The sequence below is a fragment of the Schistocerca gregaria genome, chromosome 3 (genome assembly GCF_023897955.1).
Source record: "Schistocerca gregaria isolate iqSchGreg1 chromosome 3, iqSchGreg1.2, whole genome shotgun sequence".
Lineage (NCBI taxonomy): Eukaryota > Metazoa > Arthropoda > Insecta > Orthoptera > Acrididae > Schistocerca > Schistocerca gregaria.
The window spans coordinates 2,619,491-2,643,533 of record NC_064922.1 but is presented as its reverse complement, the minus strand read 5'-3'; the positions used below and the strand labels follow the sequence as shown (position 1 = coordinate 2,643,533).

Genomic DNA, 24,043 nt, shown 5'->3' with positions numbered 1-24,043 from the left:
AGAAGTAGCAAATGGCCATCGTAGCAAATGCGGCGAGGGACACCCTGCCATCGATTCCGAATGCGCAAAGTGTGTGGTCTTGTTTTCCTGTCTATGTTTGGTCGGTCTCGTAAGAGGTTGAATGTAACGAATGGGTGGGAAAGAGTAAGGGGCAGCGGCTGTGTGGAACGAAAACACAATTGGTCAGTGGGTGTGAGCGTTTCGAGATGAGTCGTATATAAGTTACACTTTGTCGTCAGTGACCGTGTGGCCTAATGGATAAGGCGTCGGACTTCGGATCCGAAGATTGCAGGTTCGAATCCTGTCTCGGTCGTGTTTTATCAGTTCTGAAAAACAAACATACCGTTTTAATGTAGCAATTGTGCAGTACGAAACCGTCTGAATGTTGCTGTTGACCATTTTGTGCTTGGAGATGGTCTTGAGCTTGAAACACACACAACAAGACCGGTGTTAACTAGCGAAATGGTCGGCAGAGTGCCCTCACCGCGAGGTTTGACTGGCACTTGCACATGTAAAACAACGTCGGAAAGTAACTCGTTCGGCTTTTGAGTCACGTCAAGTATGTGTGTTAATTTTGACACCGCTAGCTCTGTAGATTGTCATGCCATTCCTTTACCTCTCAGAAATGATTATGAAATAAAAGTGAAGTACGTGACGAGTGTGACGTTAGGAAAACATTAGGCAGCATGGAGAGATTCTGTATGGGATCAACCAACCCAAACGAGTACTATGTGATCTGCTACCCAGCAGGTATCCAACGAGGCAGCACGGCTAGCTCAGTCGGTAGAGCATGAGTCTCTTAATCACAGGGTCGTGGGTTCGACCCCTACGCTGGGCGGAACGGAATTTTTCTCCGCTGCAGATGTAAATTACCGATTTTCTGATTAACGTGATGTAATGGAAATAGCAACTTTAAAATTTGCCTATGTCTCAATCAGTCGCAAGAAAACTGTATTTGAAGGTGGAGGTGATTTTGTAGACATGTGTGAAAGTCATGTTCTGAAGTGCAGGTGGTTTTGTTTGGAGAGAACATCGGCTACGTGTCAGATGTGTAGCCAAGCAGTAATGGGTCGCCATAGCTGCAAATATTAGTCAAGAATATGAAGTCTTGTCAGCTGAAGTCTGATGATTCAGACGACCGTACGGACGAAGTACGCAAAAGTTCCGCTAGGCCGCGCCTCTTTAGCCCAGTGGTAGAGCACTGGTCTAGTAAGCCAGGAGTTGTGAGTTCCATCCTCACAGGAGGAAGACGAATTTTGGAAATCAGTTGCGCGTCATGGCCGTATAGCAAACAGTATCTGTGATGACGAACAATTAGCGAGTGGCGTTTTATTAAGAATTACTCTCAGATGTGATTAAGGCGAATGGCGCTGATAAAGCATTTGCCAAAGCGGTACGGCATAAGATGGGACGATGCAGTCTGAATTACATATTATACATGTATTTCTCACAAATCTCTGAGCCTCTCGCGGTCGTTGTCGTCGTCGTCGTCGTCGTCGTCGTCGTCGTCGTCGCCGCCGCCGTCGCTTCTGCAGAAGTAGCAAATGGCCATCGTAGCAAATGCGGCGAGGGACACCCTGCCATCGATTCCGAATGCGCAAAGTGTGTGGTCTTGTTTTCCTGTCTATGTTGGTCGGTCTCGTAAGAGGTTGAATATAACGAATGGGTGGGAAAGAGTAAGGGGCAGAGGCTGTGTGGAACGAAAACACAATTCCTCAGGGGGTGTGAGCGTTTCGAGATGAGTCGTATATTTGTTATACTCGGTCGTCAGTGACCGTGTGGCCTAATGGATAAGGCGTCGGATTTCGGATCCGAAGATTGCAGGTTCGAATCCTGTCACGGTCGTTTTTTTCCAGTTCTGAGAAACAAACATACCGTTTTAATGTAGCAATTGTGCAGTACGAAACCGTCTGAATGTTGCTGTTGACCATTTTGTGCTTGGAGATGGTCTTGAGCTTGAAACACACACAACAAGACCGGTGTTAACTAGCGAAATGGTCGGCAGAGTGCCCTCACCGCGAGGTTTGACTGGCACTTGCACATCTAAAACAACGTCGGAAAGTAACTCGTTCGGCTTTTGAGACACGTCAAGTATGTGTGTTAATTTTGACGCCGCTAGCTCTGCAGATTGTCATGTAATTCCTTTACCTCTCAGAAATGATTATGAAATAAAAGTGAAGTACGTGACGAGTGTGACGTTAGGAAAACATTAGGCAGCATGGAGAGATTCTGTATGGGACCAACCAACCCAAACGAGTACTGTGTGATCTGCTACCGAGCAGGTACCCAGCGAGGCTGCACGGCTAGCTCAATCGGAAGAGCATGAGACTCTTAATCACAGGGTCGTGGGTTCGAGCCCTACGCTGGGCGGAACGGAAATTTTCTCCTCTGCAGATGTAAATTACCGATTTTCTGATTAACGTGATGTAATGGAAATAGCAACTTTAAAATTTGCCTACGTCTCAATCAGTCGCAAGAAAACTGTATTTGAAGGTGAAGGTGATTTTGTAGACACGTGTGAAAGTCATGTTCTGAAGTGCAGGTGGTTTTGTTTGGAGAGAACATCGGCTACGTGTCAGATGTGTAGCCAAGCAGTAATGGGTCGCCATAGCTGCAAATATTAGTCAAGAATATGAAGTCTTGTCAGCTGAAGTCTGATGATTCAGACGACCGTACGGACGAAGTACGCAAAAGTTCCGCTAGGCCGCGCCTCTTTAGCCCAGTGGTAGAGCACTGGTCTAGTAAGCCAGGAGTTGTGAGTTCCATCCTCACAGGAGGAAGACGAATTTTGGAAATCAGTTGCGCGTCATGGCCGTATAGCAAACAGTATCTGTGATGACGAACAATTAGCGAGTGGCGTTTTATTAAGAATTACTCTCAGATGTGATTAAGGCGAATGGCGCTGATAAAGCATTTGCCAAAGCGGTACGGCATAAGATGGGACGATGCAGTCTGAATTACATATTATACATGTATTTCTCACAAATCTCTGAGCCTCTCGCGGTCGTTGTCGTCGTCGTCGTCGTCGTCGTCGCCACCGCCGTCGCTTCTGCAGAAGTAGCAAATGGCCATCGTAGCAAATGCGGCGAGGGACACCCTGCCATCGATTCCGAATGCGCAAAGTGTGTGGTCTTGTTTTCCTGTCTATGTTGGTCGGTCTCGTAAGAGGTTGAATGTATCGAATGGGTGGGAAAGAGTAAGGGGCAGCGGCTGTGTGGAACGAAAACACAATTCCTCAGGGGGTGTGAGCGTTTCGAGATGAGTCGTATATAAGTTATACTTGGTCGTCAGTGACCGTGTGGCCTAATGGATAAAGCGTCGGACTTCGGATCCGAAGATTGCACGTTCGAATCCTATCACGCTCGTGTTTTATCAGTTCTGAAAAACAAACATACCGTTTTAATGTAGCAATTGTGCAGTACGAAACCGTCTGAATGTTGCTGTTGACCATTTTGTGCTTGGAGATGGTCTTGAGCTTGAAACACACACAACAAGACCGGTGTTAACTAGCGAAATGGTCGGCAGAGTGCCCTCACCGCGAGGATTGACTGGCACTTGCACATCTAAATCAACGTCGGAAAGTAACTCGTTCGGCTTTTGAATCACGTCAAGTATGTGTGTTATTTTTGACGCCGCTAGCTCTGCAGATTGTCATGCAATTCCTTTACCTCTCAGAAATGATTATGAAATAAAAGTGAAGTACGTGACGAGTGTGACGTTAGGAAAACGTTAGGCAGCATGGAGAGATTCTGTATGGGAACAACCAACCCAAACGTGTACTGTGTGATCTGCTACCCAGCAGGTACCCAGCGAGGCAGCACAGCTAGCTCAGTCGGTAGAGCATGAGACTCTTAATCACAGGGTCGTGGGTTCGAGACCTACGCTGGGCGGAACGGAATTTTTCTCCGCTGCAGATGTAAATTACCGATTTTCTGATTAACGTGATGTAATGGAAATAGCAACTTTAAAATTTGCCTACGTCTCAATCAGTCGCAAGAAAACTGTATTTGAAGGTGAAGGTGATTTTGTAGACATGTGTGAAAGTCATGTTCTGAAGTGCAGGTGGTTTTGTTTGGAGAGAACATCGGCTACGTGTCAGATGTGTAGCCAAGCAGTAATGGGTCGCCATAGCTGCAAATATTAGTCAAGAATATGAAGTGTTGTCAGCTGAAGACTGATGATTCAGACGACCGTACGGACGAAGTACGCAAAAGTTCCGCTAGGCCGCACCTCTTTAGCTCAGTGGTAGAGCACTGGTCTAGTAAACCAGGAGTCGTGAGTTCCATCCTCACAGGAGGAAGACGAATTTTGGAAATCAGTTGCGCGTCATGGCCGTATAGCAAACAGTATCTGTGATGACGAACAATTAGCGAGAGGCGTTTTATTAAGAATTACTCTCAGATGTGATTAAGGCGAATGGCGCAGATAAAGCATTTGCCAAAGCGGTACGGCATAAGGTGGGGCGAGGCAGTCTGAATTACATTTTATAGACGTATTTCTCACAAATCTCTGAGCCTCTCGCGGTCGTCGTCGTCGTCGTCGTCGCCATCGCCGCCGCTTCTGCAGAAGTAGCAAATGGCCATCGTAGCAAATGCGGCGAGGGACACCCTGCCATCGATTCCGAATGCGCAAAGTGTGTGGTCTTGTTTTCCTGTCTATGTTGGTCGGTCTCGTAAGAGGTTGAATGTAACGAATGGGTGGGAAAGAGTAAGGGGCAGCGGCTGTGTGGAACGAAAACACAATTCCTCAGGGGGTGTGAGCGTTTCGAGATGAGTCGTATATTAGTTATACTTGATCGTCACTGACCGTGTGGCCTAATGGATAAGGCGTTGGACTTCGGATCCGAAGATTGCAGGTTCTAATCCTGTCACGGTCGTGTTTTTCCAGTTCTGAAAAACAAACAGACCGTTTTAATGTAGCAATTGTGCAGTACGAAACCGTCTGAATGTTGCTGTTGACCATTTTGTGCTTGGAGATGGTCTTGAGCTTGAAACACACACAACAAGACCGGTGTTAACTAGCGAAATGGTCGGCAGAGTGCCCTCACCGCGAGGTTTGACTGGCACTTGCACATCTAAATCAACGTCGGAAAGTAACTCGTTCGGCTTTTGAATCACGTCAAGTATGTGTGTTATTTTTGACGCCGCTAGCTCTGCAGATTGTCATGCAATTCCTTTACCTCTCAGAAATGATTATGAAATAAAAGTGAATTACGTGACGAGTGTGACGTTAGGAAAACATTAGGCAGCATGGAGAGATTCTGTATGGGACCAACCAACCCAAACGAGTACTGTGTGATCTCCTACCCAGCAGGTACCCAGCGAGGCAGCACGGCTAGCTCAGTCGGTAGAGCATGACACTCTTAATCACAGGGCCGTGGGTTCGAGACCTACGCTGGGCGGATCGGAATTTTTCTCCGCTGCAGATGTAAATTACCGATTTTCTGATTAACGTGATGTAATGGAAATAGCAACTTTAAAATTTGCCTACGTCTCAATCAGTCGCAAGAAAACTGTATTTGAAGGTGAAGGTGATTTTGTAGACATGTGTGAAAGTCATGTTCTGAAGTGCAGGTGGTTTTGTTTGGAGAGAACATCGGCTACGTGTCAGATGTGTAGCCAAGCAGTAATGGGTCGCCATAGCTGCAAATATTAGTCAAGAATATGAAGTGTTGTCAGCTGAAGTCTGATGATTCAGACGACCGTACGGACGAAGTACGCAAAAGTTCCGCTAGGCCGCACCTCTTTAGCTCAGTGGTAGAGCACTGGTCTAGTAAACCAGGAGTCGTGAGTTCCATCCTCACAGGAGGAAGACGAATTTTGGAAATCAGTTGCGCGTCATGGCCGTATAGCAAACTGTATCTGTGATGACGAACAATTAGCGAGAGGCGTTTTATTAAGAATTACTCTCAGATGTGATTAAGGCGAATGGCGCCAGATAAAGCATTTTTTTTTTTTTTTTTTAAAAAAAAAACCTTTATTCATCATTAATAATAATAATTATACAATATTAACCCACTTCCTTAATAGCATTAGTGGGTCGTAATATTAATACATTTATTATTGTTTCATGCAGCATGCTACAAAATATGATGTGCTACAGGTTACTACAACAATGGGCATTATACTAACTATCCTTACTACTTAAGAAACTATTACTGTCACTAATTGCTAATTTCTACACCTGCAGCGTCACATATATGCCAGTAGAATATATAAACCTACTTTGCAAGCCTTGCTCTTCGGGCTAACCCCAAAGAGCTTGCCCCGGCACTGGGCTGGCCAAGATGTTAACTCGCTGCAGTTCCATAACCTAACATAATATCCTATTCTAAGTTCTACGGAGCTAACTTATCCTAAGTCAAATCTGGTGCATCTCTAAGTCGGTGAGATTAACCCCTCCTCCCCCTAATCCTGCGCGCGGCGGATCCCAACTGTGATGTGAAGTCGGCCAGTCCGCGCGCTGGCGGTATGGGAAAAGGGATCTAGACAATATCGGTGTTCATTTTCACATTCTTAGTTAATCTCCCTCAGATATTCATTTAACACTTTCCGTGATACCTCGTTGGCCAGAGTATTAATCATCTGAAAAGTGTCTTCACGTCTGAGGAGTTGATACGTGTCATGGTTCGGTAGTCCGTCTCGAAGTGTAGTCGCTACATCATTGAAGAGAGGGCACTCGTAAATCACATGATCCGGAGTGCCTTCCGGCGCGCCACAGTCACACGCTGGCGTAGCCCTCTTCCCAAACCGACATAAGTATGTCGGGTAGGGTCCATGACCAGTGAGAAAATGGATCAGTCCCCGTGTTGGCTGAAAGTACTTCATTTCTAAGCGCTCCCTCACGTTCGGCAAGAACTGAAAGGTTCTGCGACCGGTTTCTTCTGTCTCCCAGGACCCCTGCCAGAGTTCTTCCCCCCTTCTTCTAATCCCCCTTTTGTCCTCTACCCTCACACCCATGATTTCTTCTATTTTCCCCTGGTTCCCTTTTTTTGCCCAATACCAGGCTGCTTGCTCCCTAATCTTGATGTCAAGTGGGCAGAGCCCCATTATGACTAATAGGGCCCCTCCTGGAGATGTTCTATAAGCGCCCACAGATCTTAGAACCATGCTTCTCTGAACCCTTCTCACTGCCATGGCGGGCACAACCCTCGTGAGTCTGTGCGCCCAGACCCCGGAGCCGTAACCCACTACTGAAGTTAGGATACTATTGTGATAAAGTTTAATGAGATGTGGAGGTAGGTGAAATCTTTTATGTCCTATGGAAATGAGGTTGTTTAATATTTGCAGAGCTTTTTGGGTTACAGTTTCAATGTGTTTTCCGAAGTTCCATTTCTCATCAATGATGACTCCTAGGTAACGTGTGTCTCGTCTTCGCAGTACCGGTGTGCTGTCAATTCTGACCGTAGGGTTCCTGATTAGTTGTCCTTTAAGTAGTAAGTATGTCGATTTGCTTGGTGATATGGTCATTTTCGTGGTGTGGCACCACTGTAGGAGTCTGTCTAACGCTCTCTCTATTTTAGGTTCTATGTCCTCTCGGCTACGGCCACCGACCATCAGGAGGAGGTCATCAGCGTAGGCTATCACCTCTAGCACATCCTCACTTCGTTGCAGGCTGTCTAGTAATGGCTCCATGTGGATGTCCCAAAAGAGCGGCCCTAGGACCGATCCTTGGGGACATCCTTTCGTGACAGCTTTCCCTACCCTTTCGCTAGGGGATGATAGCCAGACCTCCCGATCCTCACAGTAGCTCCTCAGGCAGCCATATAGCGGCCCTGGACACTCCTTCTCCCGCAAGCAGGAGAAGAGCGAGGGCCACCACAGGTTGTCGAAGGCGCCACTGATGTCCACCATGATGCCCACCACGTATTTGTGCGGGGTTGAGCCACAGACCTCGGCCGCCAGGGCGATTGCATCAGATGCCGACCGCCCCGGCCTGAAACCGAATTGCCTACTGCTCATCCCGCACAATACTCTATGTGCTGCCAGTCTGTCAGCCAGCAGTTTTTCCAAGATTTTTCCAAACAAATCTAACAGGCAGATCGGCCTGTACGACTTTACTTCTGCAGGATCCTTGTCCGGTCCCTTCTTAATGATGACGACGTTCCCAGTTTTCCACCTTCTTGGGAACTGTTGTTGCCTCAGGCACTCATTATAGAGGTGGGTAAGCGGGGCAACCAGCTGGGGTGTCAGGAATTGCACCACCTCCGCCACAATGCCGTCTGGCCCAGGAGCTTTGCCTCTTTTAAGTTGCTTTATGTGGGTCGCCACCTCCTCTTCTGAGAAGGGGTAGACCGCCGTGTCATTATTATATATTTCACGGTCTTGTTCTCGCAATTGCCGTTGTCCCTCTGTCTCCCCATCCGCATTGTCATCAGGCAGCAGGGACCGGAGGAGGACCCCAGCAGTCTCCTGCCAGGACTCCGTCATCCTGTCCCCGTGCCTGACTGTAGATAGCTCCATAGGAGAGCGGATTTTCTCCCTGACTAATTTATAGGGGAGTCCCCATGGATCCAGAGCTAGCTGGCTGAGCACATAGTGTTCCCAGCTTCGCCTTCTGACTTCACGTAGTTCACTCTGGAACCTCTGTTTTGCCTCCCTGTACTGCAATTGCCACCTTTGTCTCTCCTGCCAGACGACACTGCGCTGGTAGTGCCTCCTTAGCCTCCTGACAGATTGGCGTAGATCTTCCAGTTCAGGCGACCACGGTGACGGAGAAGCCGCCATGGCCTTCCTCCTGATCGGTACAGCAGCCCTCACCGCCCTGGTTACTGCAGTTACTAGTTCATCTGCTCTGTTGTCTACGTTTATGTCTTGTTGTATGTCATCTTCCGGTAACGGAGGAATGTCGCACTCCCTCGCCAGGCGTTCCCAGTCAGCTTTCCTGTAGTTAAATTGTATTTCCCATCCCATGGCCCAGCGGCACTCTCTCTCCCCTACTGTGAAAGTTATTAAGTTATGGTCGCTAGTGGTGGCGTTTCCTACTACTTTCCAATTTTGAATGATGTTTGTTACATTTGGTGTCACGAGAGTGACATCAATATTTGTACCCTGCCCTCCTCCTGCCGTGTAGGTAGGAGGATTACCAGGCCTGTTGGCCACCACGAGTTGCGACGCCATAATGTATTCTTCCACCTTTTCTCCATTTGCGTCTCTTGTGCCACTGAACCATAGGGGGGACTTGGCATTAATATCAGCTGTTATTACAATTTTCCTTCCCCGCAACGCCGTGGTCACCCTCATCAGGTGGTCTAGGTGTATTTCAATGTCATCTCCATACTGGAAATACATATTAATGATGGTGATGATTCCTGCTGGAGATTGGAGCTCCACGACGTTGCAATGGGGAGTTGTAAACTGAGAGAATGTGGTTACTCTCACGAGTTTGTTTGTAATTATAATTGCCGCCCTTGGGTCTTCTCCTCTGCTTATTACTTGCCATGTGGCGGCAGCAAATGCGACTTTCCCAGCTTGGGAGTACGGCTCCTGCAGACAGAGCACATCCAATCTCCTCTCCTCCACCTCCCTTCGGAGTTCCTGCATCACAAGTCGACTATTATGAGTGTTTAGTTGTCCTATGTTTATTTTGGTCATTATGGAAAGTAGGTGTGTACTCGGTCATGTGGCCAGGTCTTAGTCCAGTCGAACGCAATTCGTCCGTTCGCCAAAACTGCCTGTTCGTAGATGTCATTTAGGTCGAATTTCTCGCCCCTTCTTTCAAACACCTTTCTTAACAAGTCTCGCAGGGCTCCAAAGTCAGTGGGGAGATTCACTGATTTTAGTTGAATTCTGTCCACAGCCTCCATCACCGAGAAGGTTATCTTTCGTCCCTCTTCGTGTCCTACACGAACCACATGTCTCAGGGCAGTGGTCAGGGTAGCCGGCTGCTCAAGTCTTGCTAGTTGCATGGTGTACTCCAAGTTGGGGTACACTCTTACAGGGTCCACAGGTGGTAGTCTAACTACTGGAGTACCCTGTGTGGGAGAACTTGTACTAGAGCTACTGGTTATCAAGTTTTCCTGTATCGGTTGAATGACTTTTTTCTGCTCCTTTCTGGAAACTGCCACAGCCACAGGATGCCCTTGCCGTTTCTGGTGTTCTGTCGGCTCTGCTCCCCGGCTTTCGGAGGAGGGAGCTGCAGCTATGGGGGGATCTGTCTGTATTGCCATATTTATCATATAGATCTCAGTCTGTGTGGCTCTATTTTCAGTTTTCTTGGTGCTCGTAAGCGACCTTAAGAACAACTTAAACTTGTTAGCCCTCATAGCATCCCTCCTCCTTTTGCTCGGGGACTTATGTTTCGGCATCCTGTTCAGTATGCCGGGCTCACCCATAATCAATCCTGGAAATCAGTCTTTGTTCAAGCATCCTGTATGTTGGGCAGTTTCGACCTGTAGCTCCGCATGATTTCTTGCCTCCGTTCCTGCATGGTATGCAGATTGCTGCTGCCTTGCAGTCTTTACGGTTGTGACCGTTCTCTCCACATTTTGTGCAGGCCGACTCCCTGGTGCACAGCCTGAGAATGTGGTCCAAGTCGCCACAGTTGTGGCAACGAGGTACCACGACATAGTCCCTAGTGTTGATGGCATGGAAGCCAACATATATTTTGCCCATTGTCGTAATGCTTTTCCACATCCACGCTGTAACCTCAGCGACGTGATGTACCACATCTCGACCCCGTGGACCTGTCTTGAATCTGAGTTTAAAACAGTCTTTGAACTCTTCTTCACTCAGATGCTCAAAGTTTTGTTTCCTGATTGTGTCGCATAACTCTTCATTGGTCATTACTGTTGGAACGTCGTACAGAATCACGAGAGGGTTCCTTTTCCTTGGAGGCTCACACTTAATTACTGAATTTAATTTGTGGTTGTTCAATATTTTTTCTTTATCCTCTTCGGATGCGACTTCCACTATTACTGAATTCTTGCTGGGTTTGATTCTTTTGATCTTTATTTTCTCTTTTACAGGGTCCACAGTAGTCGTGAATAGCTCCTGGATTCTTTTGACACTTGTGTCTTGGCCCGGCAGGGTCCTCAAGAAAACTGCCGTATCTGGCCTCTTAGTCACTTTATCTATGGTATCTCTAGTCGTTTTGGGCTTCGTGGGAGCTTGCGCTGCCACGGCAGCCCAGGTTTTAACTGGTTGTTTCCTCAATCGATTGTTTTCCTTCTCTAATTCTTCCACCCTTCCTTCCAACTTTGCGTGGGCAATGGCCCATGCAGCCAGTTCATTTTTAATTGTTGAGAGTCCTGCTTGACTTATCTTCCCGTTTTTAATGTTTTGCTCCATGAGCAACGTGATTCGTGCTAATCTCTGCGTCACAGTTTCATTTTCGGGCTGTCCCGACTCATCCTGAGGAGAGGGATCAGGCGGCGCAAAAGAAGCCCGTTGAGGCGCACTCGAGTCACTCGTATCGGTTGTCGCCATGATTATACGAGTGATAAAAGAAAGATGGGAGCCCGTCTCTTGCCCCGGACCGGCTCCTCTGGCATGGGGGGGGACTTCTTGCAGCTCGCCCACCGACCTCGCCCCAAGGTCAAGGGCACTCCCGAGCTGCCGGGTTCAGCGCGCCGTCGCCAGCGCACTGGTCCCCATCGATGGCTCCGTCATCGGCGATTTCACGCGACGCTCCTCGGCAACTGCACCCCGCACTCCGGAGAGGCGGATGCACCTCTCGCCCTTCGCCGCCTACTAGCCCGAGTTTCCACCTTACGGCCAAGGACCCACTCCTACTCAGGTGGCGGGCCGGTCCCCCAGACGTTCGGCGGTCTGGACCCAGTTAACCTGGCCCAGGCGATGTCACCACCTCCTGGGTTTGGCAGAACACGCCCCGGTTACCCAGGGGCGCGGCGAGGCACCCTTGCCGACTCGCGCCGCGATCCCACGCCGACAAACGAAGTCGCCGGCATGCAGAGCTCCTGCTGGTCTGGGCCCTGCGAACAGGAAGGGACAGATGTTCGTCCCTTGACACAGCTCCCCCTGTGCCACGCACCCTTCGCTTTCGCATCGGGTTGGGTCGCAGCTCTCCCTTTTGTCGCAAGGCAAAATGCCGAGCTTAACGTCTGGCACCACGGGAAGGCGGAAAGAGCCACTTGGGAAGGAGAGGTTGTAAGAGACACATCACTTCCCCTGTGAGGAGTGCCGCGGCACGCCCGTCTGGAAGCGATACGCCCCAGTGCGAGCCTCCGTGCCTTACGGCGCGCCGGCTACGGGCGGGCCCGCGCCGAACGCGCCGTCGAGCGACCGACCTCACGCCAGGCCAAGATAAAGCATTTGCCAAAGCGGTACGGCATAAGGTGGGACGAGGCAGTCTGAATTACATTTTATAGACGTATTTCTCACAAATCTCTGAGCCTCTCGCGGTCGTCGTCGTCGTCGTCGTCGTCGTCGCCATCGCCGCCGCTTCTGCAGAAGTAGCAAATGGCCATCGTAGCAAATGCGGCGAGGGACACCCTGCCATCGATTCCGAATGCGCAAAGTGTGTGGTCTTGTTTTCCTGTCTATGTTGGTCGGTCTCGTAAGAGGTTGAATGTAACGAATGGGTGGGAAAGAGTAAGGGGCAGCGGCTGTGTGGAACGAAAACACAATTCCTCAGGGGGTGTGAGCGTTTCGAGATGAGTCGTATATAAGTTATACTTGGTTGTTAGTGACCGTGTGGCCTAATGGATAAGGCGTCGGACTTCGGATCCGTAGATTGCAGGTTCGAATCCTGTCACGGTCGTGTTTTTCCAGTTCTGAAAAACAAACATACCGTTTTAATGTAGCAATTGTGCAGTACGAAACCGTCTGAATGTTGCTGTTGACCATTTTGTGCTTGGAGATGGTCTTGAGCTTGAAACACACACAACAAGACCGGTGTTAACTAGCGAAATGGTCGGCAGAGTGCCCTCACCGCGGGGTTTGACTGGCACTTGCACATCTAAAACAACGTCGGAAAGTAACTCGTTCGGCTTTTGAATCACGTCAAGTATGTGTGCAGATTGTCATGCAATTCCTTTACCTCTCAGAAATGATTATGAAATAAAAGTGAAGTACGTGACGAGTGTGACGTTAGGAAAGCATTAGGCAGCATGGAGAGATTCTGTATGGGACCAAGCAACCCAAACGAGTACTGTGTGATCTGCTACACTGCAGGTACCCAACGAGGCAGCACGGCTAGCTCAGTCGGTAGAGCATTAGACTCTTAATCACGGGGTCGAGGGTACGAGACCTACGCTGGGCGGAATGGAATTTTTCTCCGCTGCAGATGTAAATTACCGATTTTCTGATTAACGTGATGTAATGGAAATAGCAAATTTAAAATTTGCCTACGTCTCAATCAGTCGCAAGATAACAGTATTTGAAGGTGAAGGTGATTTTGTAGACATGTGTGAAAGTCATGTTCTGAAGTGCAGGTGGTTTTGTTTGGAGAGAACTTCGGCTACGTGTCAGATGTGTAGCCAAGCAGTAATGGGTCGCCATAGCTGCAAATATTAGTCAAAATTATGAAGTGTTGTCAGCTGAAGTCTGATGATTCAGACGACCGTACGGACGAAGTACGCAAAATTTCCGCTAGGCCGCGCCTCTTTAGCTCAGTGGTAGAGCACTGGTCTAGTAAACCAGGAGTCGTGAGTTCCATCCTCACAGGAGGAAGACGAATTTTGGAAATCAGTTGCGCGTCATGGCCGTATAGCAAACAGTATCTGTGATGACGAACAATTAGCGAGAGGCGTTTTATTAAGAATTACTCTCAGATGTGATTAAGGCGAATGGCGCTGATAAAGCATTTGCCAAAGCGGTACGGCATAAGGTGGGACGAGGCAGTCTGAATTACATTTTATAGATGTATTTCTCACAAATCTCTGAGCCTTCCGAGGTCGTCGTCGTCGTCGTCGTCGCCGCCGCCGCCGCCGCCGCCGCTTCTGCAGAAGTAGCAAATGGCCATCGTAGCAAATGCGGCGAGGGACACCCTGCCATCGATTCCAATTGCGCAAAGTGTGTGGTCTTGTTTTCCTGTCTATGTTTGGTCGGTCTCGTAAGAGGTTGAATGTAACGAATGGGTGGGAAAGAGTAAGGGGCAGCGGCTGTGTGGAACGAAAACACAATTCCTCAGGGGGTGTGAGCGTTTCGAGATGAGTCGTATATCAGTTATACTTGGTCGTCAGTGACCGTGTGGCCTAATGGATAAGGCGTCGGACTTCGGATCCGAAGATCGCAGGTTCGAATCCTGTCACGGTCGTGTTTTTCCAGTTCTGAAAAACAAACTTACCGTTTTAATGTAGCAATTGTGCAGTACGAAACCGTCTGAATGTTGCTGTTGACCATTTTGTGCTTGGAGATGGTCTTGAGCTTGAAACACACACAACAAGACCGGTGTTAACTAGTGAAATGGTCGGCAGAGTGCCCTCACCGCGAGGTTTGACTGGCACTTGCACATCTAAAACAACGTCGGAAAGTAACTCGTTCGGCTTTTGAGTCACGTCAAGTATGTGTGTTAATTTTGACGCCGCTAGCTCTGCAGATTGTCATGCCATTCCTTTACCTCTCAGAAATGATTATGAAATAAAAGTGAAGTACGTGACGAGTGTGACGTTAGGAAAACATTAGGCAGCATGGAGAGATTCTGTATGGGACCAAGCAACCCAAACGAGTACTGTGTGATCTGCTACCCAGCAGGTACCCAGCGAGACAGCACGGCTAGCTCAGTCGGTAGAGCATGAGACTCTTAATCACAGCGTCGTCAGTTCGAGCCCTACCCTGGACGGAACGGAATTTTTCTCCGCTGCAGATGTAAATTACCGATTTTCTGATTAACGTGATGTAATGGAAATAGCAACTTTAAAATTTGCCTACGTCTCAATCAGTCGCAAGGAAACTGTATTTGAAGGTGAAGGTGATTTTGTAGACATGTGTGAAAGTCATGTTCTGAAGTGCAGGTGGTTTTGTTTGGAGAGAACATCGGCTACGTGTCAGATCTGTAGCCAAGCAGTAATGGGTCGCCATAGCTGCAAATATTAGTCAAAAATATGAAGTGTTGTCAGCTGAAGACTGATGATACGGACGACCGTACTGATGAAGTACGCAAAAGTTCCGCTACGCCGCGCGTCTTTAGCTCAGTGGTAGAGCACTGGTCTAGTAAACCAGGAGTCGTGAGTTCCATCCTCACAGGAGGAAGACGAATTTATGAAATCAGTTGCGCGTCATGGCCGTATAGCAAACAGTATCTGTGATGACGAACAATTAGCGAGGGGCGTTTTATTAAGAATTACTCTCAGATGTGATTAAGGCGAATGGCGCTGATAAAGCATTTGTCAAAGCGGTACGGCATAAGGAGGTACGAGTCAGTCTGAATTACATTTTATAGATGTATTTCTCACAAATCTCTTAGCCTGTCGTCGCTTTTGCAGAAGTAGCAAATGGCCATCGTAGCAAATGCGGCGAGGGACACCACGCCATCGATTCCGATTGCGCAAAGTGTGTGGTCTTGTTTTCCTGTCTATGTTTGGTCGGTCTCGTAAGAGGTTGAATGTAACGAATGGGTGTGAAAGAGTAAGGGGCAGCGGCTGTGTGGAACGAAAACACAATTACTCAGGGGGTGTGAGCGTTTCGAGATGAGTCGTATATTAGTTATCCTCGGTCGTCAGTGACCGTGTGGCCTAATGGATAAGGCGTCGGACTTCGGATCCGTAGATTGCAGGTTGGAATCCTTTCACGGTCGTGTTTTTCCAGTTCTGAAAAACAAACAGATCGTTTTAATGTAGCAATTGTGCAGTACGAAACCGTCTGAATGTTGCTGTTGACCATTTTGTGCTTGGAGATGGTCTTGAGCTTGAAACACACACAACAAGACCGGTGTTAACTAGCGAAATGGTCGGCAGAGTGCCCTCACCGCGAGGTTTGACTGGCACTTGCACATCTAAAACAACGTCGGAAAGTAACTCGTTCGGCTTTTGAGACACGTCAAGTATGTGTGTTAATTTTGACGCCGCTAGCTCTGCAGATTGTCATGTAATTCCTTTACCTCTCAGAAATGATTATGAAATAAAAGTGAAGTACGTGACGAGTGTGACGTTAGGAAAACATTAGGCAGCATGGAGAGATTCTGTATGGGACCAAGCAACCCAAACGAGTACTGTGTGATCTGCTACCCAGCAAGTAAAACGAGGCAGCACGGTTAGCTCAGTCGGTAGAGCATGAGACTCTTTATCACAGCGTCGTGGGTTCGAGCCCTACGCTGGCGGAACGGAATTTTTCTCAGCTGCAGATGTAAATTACCGATTTTCTGATTAACGTGATGTAATGGAAATAGCAACTTTAAAATTTGTCTACGTCTCAATCAGTCGCAAGAAAACTGTATTTGAATGTGAAGGTGATTTTGTAGACATGTGTGAAAGTCATGTTCTGAAGTGCAGGTGGTTTTGTTTGGAGAGAACATCGGCTACGTGTCAGATGTGTAGCCAAGCAGTAATGGGTCGCCATAGCTGCAAATATTAGTCAAGAATATGAAGTTTTGTCAGCTGAAGTCTGATGATTCAGACGACCGTACGGACGAAGTACGCAAAAGTTCCGCTAGGCCGCGCCTCTTTAGCTCAGTGGCAGAGCACTGGTCTAGTAAACCAGGAGTCGTGGGTTCCATCCTCACAGGAGGAAGACGAATTTTGGAAATCAGTTGCGCGTCATAGCCGTATAGCAAACAGTATCTGTGATGACGAACAATTAGCGAGAGCCGTTTTATTAAGAATTACTCTCAGATGGGATTAAGGCGAATGGCGCTGATAAAGCATTTGCCAAAGCGGAACGGCATAACGTGGGACAAGGCAGTCTGAATTACATTTTATAGATGTATTTCTCACAAATGTCTGAGCCTCTCGCGGTCGTCGTCGTCGTCGTCGTCGTCGTCGTCGTCGTCGTCGTCGTCGTCGTCGTCATCTTCCCCGGCGCCGCCGCTTCTGCAGAAGTAGCAAATAGCCATCGTAGCAAATGCGGCGAGGGACACCCTGCCATCGATTCCGATTGCGCAAAGTGTGTGGTCTTGTTTTCCTGTCTATGTTTGGTCGGTCTCGTAAGAGGTTGAATGTAACGAATGGGTGGGAAAGAGTAAGGGGCAGCGGCTGTGTGGAACGAAAACACAATTCCTCAGGGGGTGTGAGCGTTTCGAGATGAGTCGTATAAAAGTTATACTTGGTCGTCAGTGACCGTGTGGCCTAATGGATAAGGCGTCGGACTTCGGATCCGAAGATTGCAGGTTCGAATCCTGTCACGGTCGTGTTTTTCCAGTTCTGAAAAACAAACATACCGTTTGAATGTAGCAATTGTGCAGTACGAAACCGTCTGAATGTTGCTGTTGACCATTTTGTGCTTGGAGATGGTCTTGAGCTTGAAACACACACAACAAGACCGGTGTTAACTAGCGAAATGGTCGGCAGAGTGCCCTCACCGCGAGGTTTGACTGACACTTGCACATCTAAAACAACGTCGGAGAGTAACTCGTTCGGCTTTTGAGTCACGTCAAGTATGTGTGTTAATTTTGACGCCGCTAGCTCTGCAGATTGTCATGCAATTCCTTTACCTCTCAGAAATGATTATGAAATAAAAGTGAAGTAAGTGACGAGTGTGACGTTAGGAAAACATTAGGCAGCATGGAGAGATTCTGTATGGGACCAACCAACCCAAACGAGTACTGTATGATCTGCTACCCAGCACTTACCCAGCGAGGCAGCACGGCTAGCTGAGTAGGTAGAACTTTAGACTCTTAATCACGGGGTCGTGAGTTCGTGCCCTATGCTGGGCGGAACGGAATTTTTCTCTGCTGCAGATGTAATTTACCGATTTTCTGATTAACGAGATGTAATGGAAATAGCAAATTTAAAATTTGCCTACGTCTCAATCAGTCGCAAGAAAACTGTATTAGAAGGTGAAGGTGATTTTGTAGACATGTGTGAAAGTCATGTTCTGAAGTGCAGGTGGTTTTGTTTGGAGAGAACATCGGCTACGTGTCAGATGTGTAGCCAAGCAGTAATGGGTCGCCATAGCTGCAAATATTAGTCAAAAATATGAAGTGTTGTCAGCTGAAATCTGATGATTCAGACGACCGTACGGACGAAGTACGCATAAGTTCCGCTAGGCCGCACCTCTCTAGCTCAGTGGTAGAGCACTGATCTAGTAAACAAGGAGTCGTGAGTTCCATCCTCACAGGAGAAAGACGAATTTTGGAAATCAGTTGCGCATCATGGCCGTATAGCAAACAGTATCTGTGATGACGAACAATTAGCGAGAGGCGTTTTATTAAGAATTACTCTCAGATGTGATTAAGGCGAATGGCGCTGATAAAAGCATTTGCCAAAGCGGTACGGCATAAGGTGGGACGAGGCAGTCTGAATTACATTTCATAGATGTATTTCTCACAAATCTCTGAGCCTCTCGCGTTCGTCGTCGTCGTCGTCGTCGTCGTCGCCGCCGCCGCCGCTTCTGCAGAAGTAGCAAATGGCCATCGTAGCAAATGCGGCGAGGGACACCCTGCCATCGATTCCGATTGCGCAAAGTGTGTGGTCTTGTTTTCCTGTCTATGTTTGGTCGGTCTCGTAAGAGGTTGAATGTAACGAATGGGTGGGAAATAGTAAGGGGCAGCGGCTGTGTGGAACGAAAAAACAATTCCTCAGGGGGTGTGAGCGTTTCGAGATGATTCGTATATAAGTTATACTTGGTCGTCAGTGACCGTGTGGCCTAATGGATAAGGCGTCGGACTTCGGATCCGAAGATTGCAGGTTCGAATCCTGTCACGGTCGTGTTTTTCCAGTTCTGAAAAACAAACCTAACTTTTTAATGTAGCAATTGTGCAGTACGAAACCGTCTGAATGTTGCTGTTGACCATTTTGTGCTTGGAGATGGTCTTGAGCTTGAATCACACACAACAAGACCGGTGTTAACTAGCGAAATGGTCGACAGAGTGCCCTCACCGCGACGTTTGACTGGCACTTGCACATCTAAAACAACGTCGGAAAGTAACTCGTTCGGCTTTTGAGTCACGTCAAGTATGTGTGTTAATTTTGACACCGCTAGCTCTGCAGATTGTCATGCAATTCCTTTACCTCTCAGAAATGATTATGAAATAAAAGTGAAGTACGTGACGAGTGTGACGTTAGGAAAACATTAGGCAGCATGGAGAGATTCTGTATGGGACCAACCAACCCAAACGAGTACTGTGTGATCTGCTACCCAGCAGGTACCCAACGAGGCAGCACGGCTAGCTCAGTCGGTAGAGCATGAGACTCTTAATCACAGGGTCGTGGGTTCGAGCCCTACGCTGGGCGGAACGGAATTCTTCTCCGCTGCAGATGTAAATTACCGATTTTCTGATTAACGTGATGTAATGGAAATAGCAACTTTAAAATTTGCCTATGTCTCAATCAGTCGCAAGATAACTGTATTTGAAGGTGAAGGTGATTTTGTAGACATGTGTGAAAGTTATGTTCTTAAGTGCAGGTGGTTTTGTTTGGAGTGAACATCGGCTACGTGTCAGATGTGTAGCCAAGCAGTAATGGGTCGCCATAGCTGCAAATATTAGTCAAAAATATGAAGTGTTGTCAGCTGAAGTCTGATGATTCAGACGACCGTACGGACGAAGTACGCAAAAGTTCCGCTAGGCCGCGCGTCTTTAGCTCAGTGGTAGAGCACTGGTCTAGTAAACCAGGAGTCGTGAGTTACATCCTCACAGGAGGAAGACGAATTTTGGAAATCAGTTGCGCGTCATAGCCGTATAGCAAACAGTATCTGTGATGACGAACAATTAGCGAGAGGCGTTTTATTAAGAATTACTCTCAGATGTGAATGGCGCAGATAAAGCATTTGCCAGAGCGGTACGGCATAAGGTGGGACGAGGCAGTCTGAATTACATTTTATAGATGTATTTCTCACAAATCTCTGAGCCTCTCGCGTTCGTCGTCGTCATCGTCGTCGTCGTCGTCGTCGTCGTCGCCGCCGCCGCCGCCGCCGCTTCTACAGAAGTAGCAAATGGCCATCGTAGCAAATGCGGCGAGGGACACCCTGCCATCGATTCCGATTGCGCAAAGTGTGTGGTCTTGTTTTCCTGTCTATGTTTGGTCGGTCTCGTAAGAGGTTGAATGTAACGAATGGGTGGGAAAGAGTAAGGGGCAGCGGCTGTGTGGAACGAAAAAACAATCCCTCAGGGGGTGTGAGCGTTTAGAGATGAGTCGTATATAAGTTATACTCGGTCGTCAGTGACCGTGTGGCCTAATGGATAAGGCGTCGGACTTCGGATCCGAAGATTGCAGGTTCAGATCCTGTCACGTTAGTATTTTTCCAGTTCTGAAAAACAAACATAACGTTTTAATGTAGCAATTGTGCAGTACGAAACCGTCTGAATGTTGCTGTTGACCATTTTGTGCTTGGAGATGGTCTTGAGCTTGAATCACACACAACAAGGCCGGTGTTACCTAGCGAAATGGTCGGCAGAGTGCCCTCACCGCGACGTTTGACTGCCACTTGCACATCTAAAACAACGTCGGAAAGTAACTCGTTCGGCTTTTGAGTCACGTCAAGTATGTGTGTTAATTTTGACACCGCTAGCTCTGCAGATTGTCATGCAATTCCTTTACCTCTCAGAAATGATTATGAAATAAAAGTGAAGTACGTGACGAGTGTGACGTTAGGAAAACATTAGGCAGCATGGAGAGATTCTGTATGGGACCAACCAACCCAAACGAGTACTGTGTGATCTGCTACCCAGCAGGTACCCAACGAGGCAGCACGGCTAGCTCAGTCGGTAGAGCATGAGACTCTTAATCACAGGGTCGTGGGTTCGAGCCCTACGCTGGGCGGAACGGAATTCTTCTCCGCTGCAGATGTAAATTACCGATTTTCTGATTAACGTGATGTAATGGAAATAGCAACTTTAAAATTTGCCTATGTCTCAATCAGTCGCAAGATAACTGTATTTGAAGGTGAAGGTGATTTTGTAGACATGTGTGAAAGTTATGTTCTTAAGTGCAGGTGGTTTTGTTTGGAGTGAACATCGGCTACGTGTCAGATGTGTAGCCAAGCAGTAATGGGTCGCCATAGCTGCAAATATTAGTCAAAAATATGAAGTGTTGTCAGCTGAAGTCTGATGATTCAGACGACCGTACGGACGAAGTACGCAAAAGTTCCGCTAGGCCGCGCGTCTTTAGCTCAGTGGTAGAGCACTGGTCTAGTAAACCAGGAGTCGTGAGTTACATCCTCACAGGAGGAAGACGAATTTTGGAAATCAGTTGCGCGTCATAGCCGTATAGCAAACAGTATCTGTGATGACGAACAATTAGCGAGAGGCGTTTTATTAAGAATTACTCTCAGATGTGAATGGCGCAGATAAAGCATTTGCCAGAGCGGTACGGCATAAGGTGGGACGAGGCAGTCTGAATTACATTTTATAGATGTATTTCTCACAAATCTCTGAGCCTCTCGCGTTCGTCGTCGTCGTCGTCGTCGTCGTCGTCGTCGTCGTCGCCGCCGCCGCCGCCGCCGCTTCTACAGAAGTAGCAAATGGCCATCGTAGCAAATGCGGCGAGGGACACCCTGCCATCGATTCCGATTGCGCAAAGTGTGTGGTCTTGTTTTCCTGTCTATGTTTGGTCGGTCTCGTAAGAGGTTGAATGTAACGAATGGGTGGGAAAGAGTAAGGGGCAGCGGCTGTGTGGAACGAAAAAACAATCCCTCAGGGGGTGTGAGCGTTTCGAGATGAGTCGTATATAAGTTATACTCGGTCGTCAGTGACCGTGTGGCCTAATGGATAAGGCGTCGGACTTCGGATCCGAAGATTGCAGGTTCAGATCCTGTCACGTTAGTATTTTTCCAGTTCTGAAAAACAAACATAACGTTTTAATGTAGCAATTGTGCAGTACGAAACCGTCTGAATGTTGCTGTTGACCATTTTGTGCTTGGAGATGGTCTTGAGCTTGAATCACACACAACAAGGCCGGTGTTACCTAGCGAAATGGTCGGCAGAGTGCCCTCACCGCGACGTTTGACAGGCACTTGCACATCTAAAACAACGTCGGAAAGTAACTCGTTCGGCTTTTGAGTCACGTCAAGTATGTGTGTTAATTTTGACGCCGCTAGCTCTGCAGATTGTCATGCAATTCCTTTACCTCTCAGAAATGATTATGAAATAAAAGTGAAGTACGTGACGAGTGTGACGTTAGGAAAACATTAGGCAGCATGGAGAGATTCTGTATGGGACCAACCAACCCAAACGAGTACTGTGTGATCTGCTACCCAGCAGGTACCCAACGAGGAAGCACGGCTAGCTCAGTCGGTAGAGCATGAGACTCTTAATCACAGGGTCGTGGGTTCGAGCCCTACGCTGGGCGGAACGGAATTCTTCTCCGCTGCAGATGTAAATTACCGATTTTCTGATTAACGTGATGTAATGGAAATAGCAACTTTAAAATTTGCCTATGTCTCAATCAGTCGCAAGATAACTGTATTTGAAGGTGAAGGTGATTTTGTAGACATGTGTGAAAGTTATGTTCTTAAGTGCAGGTGGTTTTGTTTGGAGTGAACATCGGCTACGTGTCAGATGTGTAGCCAAGCAGTAATGGGTCGCCATAGCTGCAAATATTAGTCAAAAATATGAAGTGTTGTCAGCTGAAGTCTGATGATTCAGACGACCGTACGGACGAAGTACGCAAAAGTTCCGCTAGGCCGCGCGTCTTTAGCTCAGTGGTAGAGCACTGGTCTAGTAAACCAGGAGTCGTGAGTTACATCCTCACAGGAGGAAGACGAATTTTGGAAATCAGTTGCGCGTCATAGCCGTATAGCAAACAGTATCTGTGATGACGAACAATTAGCGAGAGGCGTTTTATTAAGAATTACTCTCAGATGTGAATGGCGCAGATAAAGCATTTGCCAGAGCGGTACGGCATAAGGTGGGACGAGGCAGTCTGAATTACATTTTATAGATGTATTTCTCACAAATCTCTGAGCCTCTCGCGTTCGTCGTCGTCGTCGTCGTCGTCGTCGTCGTCGTCGTCGCCGCCGCCGCCGCCGCCGCTTCTACAGAAGTAGCAAATGGCCATCGTAGCAAATGCGGCGAGGGACACCCTGCCATCGATTCCGATTGCGCAAAGTGTGTGGTCTTGTTTTCCTGTCTATGTTTGGTCGGTCTCGTAAGAGGTTGAATGTAACGAATGGGTGGGAAAGAGTAAGGGGCAGCGGCTGTGTGGAACGAAAAAACAATCCCTCAGGGGGTGTGAGCGTTTCGAGATGAGTCGTATATAAGTTATACTCGGTCGTCAGTGACCGTGTGGCCTAATGGATAAGGCGTCGGACTTCGGATCCGAAGATTACAGGTTCAGATCCTGTCACGTTAGTATTTTTCCAGTTCTGAAAAACAAACATAACGTTTTAATGTAGCAATTGTGCAGTACGAAACCGTCTGAATGTTGCTGTTGACCATTTTGTGCTTGGAGATGGTCTTGAGCTTGAATCACACACAACAAGGCCGGTGTTACCTAGCGAAATGGTCGGCAGAGTGCCCTCACCGCGACGTTTGACTGGCACTTGCACATCTAAAACAACGTCGGAAAGTAACTCGTTCGGCTTTTGAGTCACGTCAAGTATGTGTGTTAATTTTGACACCGCTAGCTCTGCAGATTGTCATGCAATTCCTTTACCTCTCAGAAATGATTATGAAATAAAAGTGAAGTACGTGACGAGTGTGACGTTAGGAAAACATTAGGCAGCATGGAGAGATTCTGTATGGGACCAACCAACCCAAACGAGTACTGTGTGATCTGCTACCCAGCAGGTACCCAACGAGGCAGCACGGCTAGCTCAGTCGGTAGAGCATGAGACTCTTAATCACAGGGTCGTGGGTTCGAGCCCTACGCTGGGCGGAACGGAATTCTTCTCCGCTGCAGATGTAAATTACCGATTTTCTGATTAACGTGATGTAATGGAAATAGCAACTTTAAAATTTGCCTATGTCTCAATCAGTCGCAAGATAACTGTATTTGAAGGTGAAGGTGATTTTGTAGACATGTGTGAAAGTTATGTTCTTAAGTGCAGGT

The 24,043-nt window shown here is 47.8% G+C and overlaps 17 non-coding genes across 17 annotated transcripts; all 17 read left to right on the top strand.

Annotated features, from left to right (window-relative positions):
- Positions 1–240: 240 nt before the first annotated feature.
- Positions 241–313, top strand: Trnar-ucg (transfer RNA arginine (anticodon UCG)). The gene has a single exon. It is a non-coding gene; the product is annotated as a tRNA-Arg (tRNA).
- A 452-nt stretch (positions 314–765) lies between these two features.
- Positions 766–838, top strand: Trnak-cuu (transfer RNA lysine (anticodon CUU)). The gene has a single exon. It is a non-coding gene; the product is annotated as a tRNA-Lys (tRNA).
- Positions 839–1,772: 934 nt separating this feature from the next.
- On the top strand, positions 1,773–1,845 carry Trnar-ucg (transfer RNA arginine (anticodon UCG)). Its single transcript has one exon. It is a non-coding gene; the product is annotated as a tRNA-Arg (tRNA).
- Positions 1,846–2,297: 452 nt separating this feature from the next.
- On the top strand, positions 2,298–2,370 carry Trnak-cuu (transfer RNA lysine (anticodon CUU)). The gene has a single exon. It is a non-coding gene; the product is annotated as a tRNA-Lys (tRNA).
- Positions 2,371–3,817: 1,447 nt separating this feature from the next.
- On the top strand, positions 3,818–3,890 carry Trnak-cuu (transfer RNA lysine (anticodon CUU)). Its single transcript has one exon. It is a non-coding gene; the product is annotated as a tRNA-Lys (tRNA).
- A 338-nt stretch (positions 3,891–4,228) lies between these two features.
- Positions 4,229–4,300, top strand: Trnat-agu (transfer RNA threonine (anticodon AGU)). The gene has a single exon. It is a non-coding gene; the product is annotated as a tRNA-Thr (tRNA).
- Positions 4,301–4,803: 503 nt separating this feature from the next.
- Trnar-ucg (transfer RNA arginine (anticodon UCG)) lies at positions 4,804–4,876 on the top strand. Its single transcript has one exon. It is a non-coding gene; the product is annotated as a tRNA-Arg (tRNA).
- Positions 4,877–5,739: 863 nt separating this feature from the next.
- On the top strand, positions 5,740–5,811 carry Trnat-agu (transfer RNA threonine (anticodon AGU)). Its single transcript has one exon. It is a non-coding gene; the product is annotated as a tRNA-Thr (tRNA).
- Positions 5,812–12,647: 6,836 nt separating this feature from the next.
- Positions 12,648–12,720, top strand: Trnar-ucg (transfer RNA arginine (anticodon UCG)). The gene has a single exon. It is a non-coding gene; the product is annotated as a tRNA-Arg (tRNA).
- Positions 12,721–13,559: 839 nt separating this feature from the next.
- On the top strand, positions 13,560–13,631 carry Trnat-agu (transfer RNA threonine (anticodon AGU)). Its single transcript has one exon. It is a non-coding gene; the product is annotated as a tRNA-Thr (tRNA).
- A 513-nt stretch (positions 13,632–14,144) lies between these two features.
- Trnar-ucg (transfer RNA arginine (anticodon UCG)) lies at positions 14,145–14,217 on the top strand. The gene has a single exon. It is a non-coding gene; the product is annotated as a tRNA-Arg (tRNA).
- Positions 14,218–17,171: 2,954 nt separating this feature from the next.
- On the top strand, positions 17,172–17,244 carry Trnar-ucg (transfer RNA arginine (anticodon UCG)). Its single transcript has one exon. It is a non-coding gene; the product is annotated as a tRNA-Arg (tRNA).
- A 1,446-nt stretch (positions 17,245–18,690) lies between these two features.
- On the top strand, positions 18,691–18,763 carry Trnar-ucg (transfer RNA arginine (anticodon UCG)). Its single transcript has one exon. It is a non-coding gene; the product is annotated as a tRNA-Arg (tRNA).
- Positions 18,764–19,215: 452 nt separating this feature from the next.
- On the top strand, positions 19,216–19,288 carry Trnak-cuu (transfer RNA lysine (anticodon CUU)). The gene has a single exon. It is a non-coding gene; the product is annotated as a tRNA-Lys (tRNA).
- Positions 19,289–20,742: 1,454 nt separating this feature from the next.
- Positions 20,743–20,815, top strand: Trnak-cuu (transfer RNA lysine (anticodon CUU)). The gene has a single exon. It is a non-coding gene; the product is annotated as a tRNA-Lys (tRNA).
- A 1,454-nt stretch (positions 20,816–22,269) lies between these two features.
- Positions 22,270–22,342, top strand: Trnak-cuu (transfer RNA lysine (anticodon CUU)). Its single transcript has one exon. It is a non-coding gene; the product is annotated as a tRNA-Lys (tRNA).
- A 1,454-nt stretch (positions 22,343–23,796) lies between these two features.
- Trnak-cuu (transfer RNA lysine (anticodon CUU)) lies at positions 23,797–23,869 on the top strand. Its single transcript has one exon. It is a non-coding gene; the product is annotated as a tRNA-Lys (tRNA).
- Positions 23,870–24,043: the final 174 nt, after the last annotated feature.